At 38.2% G+C, this 11780-nt stretch overlaps 1 non-coding gene across 1 annotated transcript; it reads right to left on the reverse strand.

Annotated features, from left to right (window-relative positions):
* Positions 1–5071: 5071 nt before the first annotated feature.
* Trnah-gug (transfer RNA histidin (anticodon GUG)) lies at positions 5072–5143 on the reverse strand. The gene has a single exon. It is a non-coding gene; the product is annotated as a tRNA-His (tRNA).
* Between the last annotated feature and the right edge of the window lie 6637 nt (positions 5144–11780).

Below are 11780 nucleotides of genomic sequence, written 5' to 3' on the forward strand. Positions count from 1 at the left end.
TGTTTTTCGGGTCGTTGTAAGAAACTTAGTTTCATTTTTGACCAAATTTGTTTCTTGTCGATTTCTTTCAATCTTTGCATTTAATAACGGTATGATGACAATACAAGAATATTTAAATTTGAATACAATAAAAAGTTTAAAAGTTTCGCTTAAATGTATTGAAAAGTTGCCTGAAGTTGCTTGCACTTTTACGGTTAGTTAAAGAAAATTGTTGTACTTTATAGTGATCAAGTCATAAAAATCAAACAACGTTGTAACAAGAATCGGTTTAGATATATTTAAATAAGTAGTACTTTTAAAATTGGCAACTGTATAAGAAACACACGCCTAAACTAGATCAGCATCTAAAGATAATATCCATCATTACCAAACCCCCCCTCCCCTTCTTCCCCCACCCTCCTACGGACTTTGACACACAAAAGCTTTATTGCTTCACGTCTCTATCCAGAAAACCTTAAGCATCTAAATATTTAATTCCTGTAAGGGGATACCACCGCTGCCATGAGAGCTGGCCATCAAAGTTCTCTCCCCTTTATAATCCAATCTTTATTCATGGCTTACGGTAATGAGCTAAAGGGGAGATCTGTTCAGTTCCCGATCATTGACCAGCTTAGCGACACACAGTTACCGTTCTTGGCCCGTCCCCCACCATTAGCTGCGGCGTTAATATTGGTGGTTGATGCATTGAATTTTTAGACCTCTTTAAGTTGTGATATATATATATATATATATATATATATATATATATATATATATATATATATATATATATATATATACACATGTGGGTGTGTTTGATTATTTAAATGTACATATAAAGAAAATTAAAGTCGCCAAAGACAGAATTAACGGGCACAATTGATATTTTGAAAATAAAAATTATTTTTACACCACCACCAAAGTTGTATCCCCTTTCGTCAGCAAAAGAAATATACCGACAAAAGGAACATAGCGAAAAGCTAATATTATATGTATATGTTTATGATTTTCTTAAATTGTTTATAAACTGTAATACCCCTTCACTTTCTCAAAAAGAAAAATGAGCTGATGTTACGTAATGTCTTTTTCTTTATTGTTACGTCCCTTGTATTGTATATCACAGTTATGTCCCTTGAAAGTGTAATCCCTGTATTTACAACTGACACTGCCTGTCTACAAAACGTGGTAATGAGAGCTAGTCAGATACTGTCTTACACATACCTCATCAAGTATGTAAGTAAACGTGATGGCGTCTGCTGTTGTGTTCTATGTACGAGATTAGTAACGTAACAGCTAGAAACCAAACCAAAACAGGCTCTCTGGAAGAAAAACAGAGCTGCCTTCTACCTTCAGATTTAAGCGCTACAACCTAAACACCAGGCAACAACAACAGCAACAAAAAATTCCAATGAGCCACAGAAAAAAGTATTTTTAGCAAGTCTCAACATGTCACCGTTGTGACTTCACATCACCACTAAAACAAAAAACCAACTACAGTGACGTCACTGACACCTTTTCTCCTAACTAAGACCACTTCACAATATTGCCACCCTCGCCGACCTACCTCCCCCTCCTCAAACACCAACACCACTCCACCCGCAGTCACCGTGACGTCACAAGTTCTTGCGCTGCACCACTTCACATCCCCCCCATCTCCACCCCCACCCCCACCCCCTCCCCCAAGCCTCATTATCCTTACGGTAAACTGATGCCAGACTCGCCCAGCGAATACGTCCCATCCTTCAGACAACCGCGCTCCGTTTCTTGTACCGCCCGTCATCCAACATTCATCCAACATTCATCCAACGTTCATCCAACATTCGGTGCTAATGATGTAACGCTAGACCCCGGGTCAGCCAGGGGCGGTAAGTAGATACAACCCCCGAGTACATCCGTGTGCCCGAACGCAGCACTGCGCATGTCATAACCTTTGTCAGCACGCGCGGTCCCTTTGTCAATCAGAGGGCGATAACTCATACATCTTATGAATGACAAATGGTATCTGTAGGTGGAGGGGGGGGGGGGATATCAATGTCCTTGAGATGCAGAGGGCGGTTAGTTATAGCCTGTTATGAGCTATTTTTAGAAGCTACTATTTAGGTTATGATGCATTAGTTTGGTGGAGTGAGCTATGAGGAGTCAGCTAGGAGGTCAGATATAAGGAGTCAGCTAGAGGTCAGATATAAGGAGTCAGCTATAAGGAGTCAGCTAAGAGGTCAGATATAAGGAGTCAGCTAGGAGGAGTCATCTAGGAGGAGTCAGCTAGGAAGAGTTAGCTAGGTCAGATATAAGGAGTCAGTAGGGGGTCAGATATAAGGAGTCAGCTAGGAGGTTAGATATAAGGAGTCAGCTAGGAGGTCAGATATAAGGAGTCAGCTTGGAGGTCAGCTATCAGGTTTCAGCTATGAGGAGTCAGCATTTACGAGTCAGCAATGAGCTTTTAGCTAAAAGCTGTTATCAGGAAACTGCGTCTAAACAGGCTATAAAGCTAACCAACATGATATACGATATTATATGTTATTTTAGAGCTGCTATGTAGATAGGAGCTATTACCCTATTACATTTGAATGGCTGGGTTAACTAGACATCTAGTTAAATAAAAATGTCGTTTAGATTTAAAGCAATTGAGAACATTCACGGTATTGATTTAAATAATACACACATCAACGGGAATAAACATTTGTGTAATTCACATTTAGCCTGTTTAACTTTTTTCTTGAAATAAATCGATATGTACAACCGAGCAAAAACCTAAAATAAAATCACCTCGCTTTGATGTAATACATCAAATACCACCTCACTCTGGGTTAAAACCTCAAAACCCATCCCGACCGGAGCTAACATCTTCCAAAAACCTCATCACACTGAGCTAAACATCACATCACATTTAGCTTAAACTTCCAAAACTACATCACATTGAGCTAAAACTTTTAAACCACATCACATTGAGCTAACAACTTCCAACTACTACATCACATTGAGCTAAAAACTTCTTTACAAAAACACACCAGATTGAGCTAAAAACGTCCAAGTACCACATTACATTGAGTTAAAAACTTCCAACTACCACATCACATTGAGCTTAAAACGTCCAACCACCACATCACATTGAGCTAAAACTTCCAACTACCACATCACATTGAGCTAAAAACTTCCAACTACCACATCACATTGAGCTAAAAACTTCCAACTACCACATCACATTGAGCTAAAAACTTCCAACCACCATATCACATTGAGCTAAACCCTTCAAACCACATCACATTGAGCTAAAAACTTCCAACCACCACATCACATTGAGCTAAAAACTTCTAACTACCACATCACATTGAGCTAAAAACTTCCAACTACCACATCACATTGAGCTAAAAACTTCCAACTACCACATCACATTGAGCTAAAAACTTCCAACTACCACATCACATTGAGCTAAAAACTTCCAACTACCACATCATATTGAGCTAAAAACTTCCAACCACCATATCACATTGAGCTAAACCCTTCAAACCACATCACATTGAGCTAAAAACTTCCAACCACCACATCACATTGAGCTAAAAACTTCTAACTACCACATCACATTGAGCTAAAAACTTCAAACACACCACCACCCTGTGAGCCACCCAACATCTTGAAAAGGTCTAGCCTGGCCCCGCCGTGAAGAAAATTCCATCCCAAAATTGATCGCTATGTTGACCAACATCAAAAAACTCTTCCACACAGCGCGGTGTTACCTCTCACCCCAAGTCCGAGCACCCCCACCCCAAGTCCGACCACCCCCACCCTCAACTCTGGCACCAATCATAGCGGTGCTGTACTCAAAGAGAGGCTTGTTTGAGGAACTGACAGAAAACGGGTTTTTAATGAATTGTTTACACAGCGTTAATTCACACAGTAGTGAGCGGGTTCACAGCGAGTCATGTCTGATGTTAAGTGACAACACACAAGAACATTTTTATCACTTTAACACTGAAGGATAGGTGATCATAAGCTACTGTATTCCTAGACAATGTAACGTGAAGCAGCTTGAGGGCGAATGTTAAATGTCTTTTAATTGAAGTTAACATCAAAGTGACTACTAACTTTGTAAATTAAATAATTGTAGGGCATAATTGAAGTGAATTATGAAGCACCCCCGGGAGTTATGTAAATGTGATATATATATATATATATATATATATATATATATATATATATATATATATATATATATATATATATATATATATATATATATATATATATATATATATATATATATATATATATATATATATATATATATATATATATATATATATATATATATATATATATATATATGATTTCTCATCTTTTTGATCAGATGTGACGGTAGGGGTTCAGGACATCATGCACTGGCACACCTTCCCCTTTTCTTCTTTCTTATTAAAGCTGTTCAGAGGACGAGATTTCATACATAAGTATTAGCTCTTGTCGGTAGATTAATTTCTAAACTTTTCTAGCGATTTCCAGTAACTGGAAGTGACACTTTATTGCTGATTTCTCAAAAAAAACTTTCTAATTTGATAAAGAACTATTCGCCTTGGTATTTTCTCGAAAAAACGAGTGATTTTTTGTGTACAACAAACAGTTATATTTCTATAGCCCGATTCTACAAGTATTCTCAATCCAACCCTAGCTGTTAAATAAAATACTTAAAAAAACTTTTTAAAAAACCACGTTTTTCTTGTGGACTAAAAAGTAGAAAATAAATTTTCATACATTTGATGACAGAAAACGTGGATACGTTCACCATCAAATTTCCCGACCCATCTGCCCAACCCATGTATGTTGTCATCAAATGTATGAAAATTTATTTTCTACTTTTTAGTCCACAAGAAAAACGTGGTTTTTTAAAAAGTTTTTTTAAGTATTTTATTTTCTCCTTTTTAGTCCGTTGCTACCCATGAAAAACGTGATTTTAAAAAGTCTTTATATAGTTTATTTTCTACTTTATCTAATGACTTGATTAAGTATGACTTGACTAAGTGTTTTTAAATACACGGACTAAAAATCTTAAGCGACCGATACGCTTTAAACCGAGAAGGGGCGTAATTTAATTAAGCCTACATGCCGTGACCAGGATTCGAACCTGGGTTGTCGCGGCCACAACGCGAAGTACTAACCACTATACGATCACGGCCAGCGCGCTCACATCGATTGGGGTCGAAGTAACTGTGTCAATAGGCCTCCAGTCTTGTCGGTATCTTTAGAAATCATGTCCTCAATTTTATGGTCCTTGGGGCGTAATTTAATTAAGCTAATTTAGGTCTCTAATTGCTAGTTTTTATGATTGCATCTGAAATTGTTAGGCGAAAATAGCCTGCATGCCAAATTTCAGATCTCTAGAGCAATCAGAAGTGGGCTAATTTTCGATGTCAATTTTAACAACAAACAAACAAACAAACGCGAAGCTGAGTTAAGAAAAACGTGTTAAAAATAGTGTACCAGAAACTAATTAAGGGAGATCACTCCTACTTTTTAAAAATTAAATTTGAAATAACGTGACCAAACCCGGAGGAATATTAAAAGTTTTGTTATCTTCTATGACAAATACAATATTTCAGTTCAACTTTTAACCATTCGTTTACTTTTACATTTCTTTATCGCGCTTTAAGTCTGTATCCGTTTTTATCCTTATCATCAACATTATCCCATTAGGATCAAACAGGAACCTTCAGACCATTTGAACAGACGGAGGCTCTAACTTACAGGACGTCAAGTTATAAATAGCCACGGGGCTTGGCATTAAACCGGAACTTCGAGTCCATCGAACCGGAACTTAAGAAGCGCCCTCTGTCGGACATGCCGAGATAAGCGAACAAGCGCGTGTGGATAATTGCACGTGCAGATTACAAGCCGGCTGCAGCCGGAATGACCGGCTCAGAGAAATGGGCCTTTTGTTGGCCGGCCATCTTACCGGCCGTGTCCATTTTGAGGGTAATGAAAGGACATGCTAATTCTAAATGGGCGAGCGTGATTAGGGCAGCCGATGTTGACGTTTGGGACAGGAGGTCACGTGGGGGGGGGGGGTTATTTTTAGATAACGACTTCAATTTTTAAAGAAAATTATTTTCGACACCTTTTGGTTTGACGTGTTTTGCTGCAGATATTATTCAGTAAAAATCTTACAATTAAAAAATGATTTATTAAATAATTCAACTTCGAAAATTCTAATGTATGAAGAAATAGAATATTTAAAAACTATATGTTTATGTCATACATCGCTGTAGCATTTTGACAACATTACATTTTTAGAAGTAAGCGTAAGTATTTTTTAGAACAAAGTGCTCTCGCATCAAGAGATGCTTCAAAACGCATCTGAAGTCTACCCCCAATGAATGAAAAATCTCATCTGGACTACAGCTTTCTGGCCGAAGGGCTGAACTAAACTTTTTCCTGTTTATTTAATATTTTAATTTTCGTTTTGAAAATTCAAGGATTAAAGAATAGCTTTTTTTTTGTAGAGCGCAGCTGAGGGTACAGATGGTAATGTTACACACTATAGGACGGTTTTGTTTGAGGGGTTTCTTAGCTTGTACAAAGTAGTGGTCTTTGATCGTATTTATAATGTTAATTTATGATTTTATTTTTTCCACATCCCAAAATGACGCGTCGGTTTGGTTATTTACAATTGTTGTTTAAAATCAAACAGTAAAATGTCTTCTCATCAAAAGTGAATCTATGACTTCAGCTACTTATAAAAAAATGAATCTATGACTTCTGTTACTTATCAAAAGTGAATCCATGACTTCTGCTATGTATTAAAAGTGAACATGTCACCAATCATACAAGCACCTCATCAAAACTGAGCACATATCATCTTCTAAAGTGAATCTCTGACTTTTTCTGTTACTTTAAAAAAATCGACCCAAGTATGCAGCTCATTAAAAGTGAACCGGTAGCTGATCTAAAGTGAATCAGCACCTTATCATAAGTGAATCTCTACCTCCCAACGCTCAAGTCCTTCGCCACCAGCTCAGACTTTTATCACCAAGTTCATCGTCTGAGCTGTATTAGAACCCGATACATAGATGCGGCTTCTGTCTTCTGTGAATGACAGCCTTGTCAGATCAAAGCTTTCTGGAATCGCCGTCTGAGAGTAGATTTCGACCCCCCATCCCCCATCCCTGAGACTTCACCTCCTGTAGTAAAGCGATGAACGTAATTTGATGCGATGTTCTTTGAATCTGTGTGCAAGAGCCGTTCAAGCTACGACAGAGAAATTTTTATCAGACTTGGAGACAGCATAACTCAAGCCGGCGACAGGACAAAATAGAAGGTTATGGTTGAGGCCGTATGCTCCACAAGAGGGATTTCAAAACTAGGGCCCGCGAAGTCCTCTCATCCGACCCGCGGAGCTCTTTTTGTCAACGGAAAAAATGTTTGTTGGAGATGGCTGAGAAACTTTGCCCAGAAAATTCAAAACAATTTGAAAATGTAGCTTTGGGTGCAAATACCATTGCCCGCCGTGTTGCAGACATTGGTGAAAACATCGTGGCTCAAATCGCAATAAAATGCAAGCAAGTTTCCCCATTTTTTAATTCCAATGGATGAGTCGCGGGACAGATGTTCCATCTCTCAACTTCCTGTGCTCATAAAGGATGTGGATGAAGACAAGAGCTGGCTTCCCTACATAACATGTATGGCACTGTTACCGGAGAGGATATATTCCATGAGTTAAAAACATTTGCTGATTGTAACTTGGACTAACCTCAGTTGCCTGACAGTTGGTGGGGGAAAGAACATGAGTGGCATAAAGAAAGGCTTGGTTGGACAAGCTAATGAGAAAAACTTTCTATAACCAATGTTCCTGTATTATTCACCAGCAAGCTTTGTGTGCTAAATATATGGACATTAACAGTTTACTGAATCCTGTGGTGAAGATGGTGAATTTCTTACGGTCTAATGGGCTCAATCAAAGATAGTTCAGAGACATGTCGAAAAAACAAACACGGAATCGCAAGATTTACAATATTATACAGCAGTAAGATGGTTAAGTTGTCAAAAATCTTTCAGAAAAGAAATAGGTTACTTTCTGGAAAGTAAATGCAAACCACAGCCATTACTTTCTGATGAAGAGTGGGTATGGAAATTGGTCTCTGATGCAGACACAACTAGTCATTTTAATTTTCTGAAGCAAAAACAAGAGAGGGAAATCTATTTTTCTGATCTATACACCCACCTTAAGACCTTCAGATCCAAACTTGGCATGTAGTTGAAGCAAGTACATGCCAACCTTCTTACACTTTTTCAGCAGTGCAAGGTCTTCATGGCTGGAGCAACAGCTAATTGTCCCGCATCATTTGCATGCGAGATCATCAAAGACCTTCAGCAGCGGTTTTCTGACTTGGGTTCAAAGACAAAAGAAGTGAGAGTGTTTCAAAACCAATTTGAAGCAGATGTGACCAGTTGCCCAGATGAACTGCAGCTGGAGGTCATTGAATTGCAAACAAATGAAATCCTTAGAGGCAAGTTGAAAGAAGGGCGGGTGGGTTTTTATAAGCTTTTGCCTCTGGAAGACTTTCCGAATATTTAAACTTTTGCATTAAAGTACTTTTCAAATTTTGGAACAAGATACCTGTGGAAACAAATATATTCAAAAATAAAATACGTGAAGAATAATTTGAGAGCAAACCTGGACCTCGAATGTGTTGAAATTTGTATATATTTCTATATACATTATATTTCGTTGGGGGGGGGGGGGGGGGGTAGGGGGGGCACCGCCAACCCAGAGAGATGCCTGGAAGAAACTGGCCCCCGAACTGATATTTGATAGTTAATGCGGCCCTCAGGCTGAAAAGTTTGGAGACCCCTGCTCTACAATGAGAAAAGTAAAACTATAATCAAATTCAACTTTAGTTAGGGTTAAGGTCAACGCATGTGATCCTTAACAGAAGAAATAACGCTATTTTTCTTTACTGAGAATACATGGCTGGTTATTTTTAATTTAAAGTTTAATTTTTTAAAACTAATTAATAATTAATACTTAATTAAATTAATTATATTGACTTGATATTTATCTCACTGGTAACAAGTTTGCCAGTAGCTTCAAGATTAGGTCGTCTGACAATGTTGTGTATTCTTAGGGGTGGGGGTGGGGGGAGGGGTGTTGAACATGACTAGGGATGCTAGTAAAGTGAAACTAAGATTTTTGGTTGTTGTTTTTTTTTGTGGGGGGAGGGGGGGGGGGGGAAGGGGGGGGGGTTATATTTGGGGGGGGGAGGGGTTAGGTCATTCATACGGAGGGGTAAAGAGGATGGGTCCTAAAATATCGAATTATAAGGTTGTGTATAGGGGGGGGAGCTTAGGTTGGCGGCAACCTACGATGATATTTGTGTTTCAGATATTCCTTGTTTTGGTTATTGTTTACACGCAACAGGAAAATACAATATCGATACTTTTCTTTTTATGAGATATCGCTGTTAAGAGTCAGTGTCAGTTTAGGCCTCAGGGTTAGAATCAAGATTTTGTTGATAGGCGGTTTTAAATCAGGGTTAAAGTGTCGATTCCAAAAATGAAACATAACATCGAATACATCATATGTAAATACCCTTATTTTTTTTTTCGAAGATTAATTAATTAACTGATGGTTTAAAACTGATAAATGTTGTTGCGAAATGCATAAGCAGATTTCCCTTTTTTAAAAATGTCTTTCAAACCTGTCTAAGCTTTGCATTGATACCCCCGTATCCCTCCTCCCCGCACCTCTCCAACCCCCTCCCCCTCTCCACCCTTATCTCCACCCCTACCCTAAGGAAAAAAACACGATACACAAATGTGGGGTTTAATGCACGGGGTTTCTTTTAAAAAATTTAATGGCCAGGACTTTGGGTCGACATTGTGAAACACGGGCAAACACAATTAAAACTTGGGAGGCCGGGTTGTGCTGGCAGGAAGGAGGGGGGGGGGGGGGAATGGGGTGAGGGAGGGAGGGAGGGAGGGGGAGGGAGGGGGATGAAGAATGAAGGAGCTAGGCTGCTGCATGAAATGTTGAGATTTTGCGTTGTTGTTTTTTTTTAAGATCGTGGAAGTGTGTCATTAAAATGACAGTTCAAAAGTAAATCGATCAAAGTTTTTATTTTAATTAGAAATTTTAGAGTTGTCTTAATTAAAAAAATGATTATAGAGAATGTTTGAACGAGCGTTTTATTTAACAATGCAGACTATACAACTAATAACCCTAATGTCTAGAGTTCGGTAGTCTACATCTCCAGGAGTATGGTTATCTCTAAAAACTAAAAAATACCTGATTTAAGTCGAAAAAAAAATTCACATTTTATTCGGTTATCCGTAGAACTGACTATGTATATAAATATAAATACAAATGTTAGCTGCAGTAAGGTTGATCCAAATAGTTTAAAAACAGGTAGTGTTAATATCCTTACAAATTCAAAACCAATAGTGTCTTGAAATAGTGAAGCGACTACCTGTTTTAATACTAGTGCTGACCAGTAACCATACAATTCATGTCTATACAGTGGTCAACGGAACAGAAGGACTCTACTTCATTGGCCGTTAGGTCTGGATTGATAAGTAAAGTTTTGGTTTCAGGCATCATTAAGTAAACACGTAATCTCGCCTCTGTTTTCTTTAAAATGGTTTGTAGTTCACAATAATTCAACACTAAGTAATGATGAGTACTGGCCCAAAGGTTGTTTCTAAGGCATGTTTTCAGGTTTCCTCTCAGGAATCTTGTGATGCAGGTCCTCTCATAAACCTACTTACATAAACCTTCTACTCTTAACTTCTAACATAACCACTACTCTCTCATTAACTTCCTAGCCTAACCCCTCGAACATTAATATCTTTACCTAAACCCTTTCTTGTTAATCTATTAATCTACCCTATCTTTCATTTACCTTCTAACCAAATCAGCTATGTTATTAACATTCAACCTAACTTGTTTATAATTAACCTCCTAGCCTAACCCCTCTCTCATTAGTCTTCTAACCTAACTCTTACTAGCCTTCTAACACAACCCTTATTGCTTTAAACTACTAACCTAAACCCTGTCGCAGTAACCTTAAACCTAACCCCATTCTCAATATGTTCCTAACCTAACATACTACTTATTATCTTGAACCTAATCAGTCTTATTTACCTCTAACATAATCCCTCTTTCACTAACCTCCTAATCTAACCACTCTTTATTAACTCATTAATCACTTAACCTAACCGCTCCTAACCTCCAAACCTAACCCTCACACAAAACTTACCCAACAATTCTAACTCTCCCATAGAAGACTGAGACACAATGTATAGAAGACTGAGACACAATGTATTTTCCTTAGATCCCTGCACGTTGCGAGGCCGGAGCTAAATCTTTGTTTACTTTTCTTTTCAATTAACGCTTCCAGCGTGGGAACTTGCTCAGCAGGAGTGTCGCAGACGACCCTGGAGAGCCCACGTGAGCATCGCTGAGTCGCCATTTTGTTTCCATTGACTCAAGTGACAAGGTTTTAAAAACTTGGATGTGAACAACTGCCATGGTCAGTTGGGCTAAAATGTTCATGGCTATGGCCCAGGTGGGTGTGGGTTGGGCTAAAATAATTAAGGAATACAATCTTATTAAACACATATTCATCACCATCATCGTCATCATCATCAGTATAGTCATCATAATCATCATCATCATAATGATCATTTTCATTTTCATTATTATTATCATTTTCGTTATCGTCATAAGTATCGTCATTATCATCATCATCATCATCATCATCGTCATTATCATCATCATCATCATCATCATCATCATCATCATCATCGTCATCATCATC

This window comes from Physella acuta, unplaced genomic scaffold (assembly GCF_028476545.2).
Source record: "Physella acuta isolate Inbredline_101_S28 unplaced genomic scaffold, ASM2847654v3 ptg000261l, whole genome shotgun sequence".
NCBI lineage: Eukaryota > Metazoa > Mollusca > Gastropoda > Physidae > Physella > Physella acuta.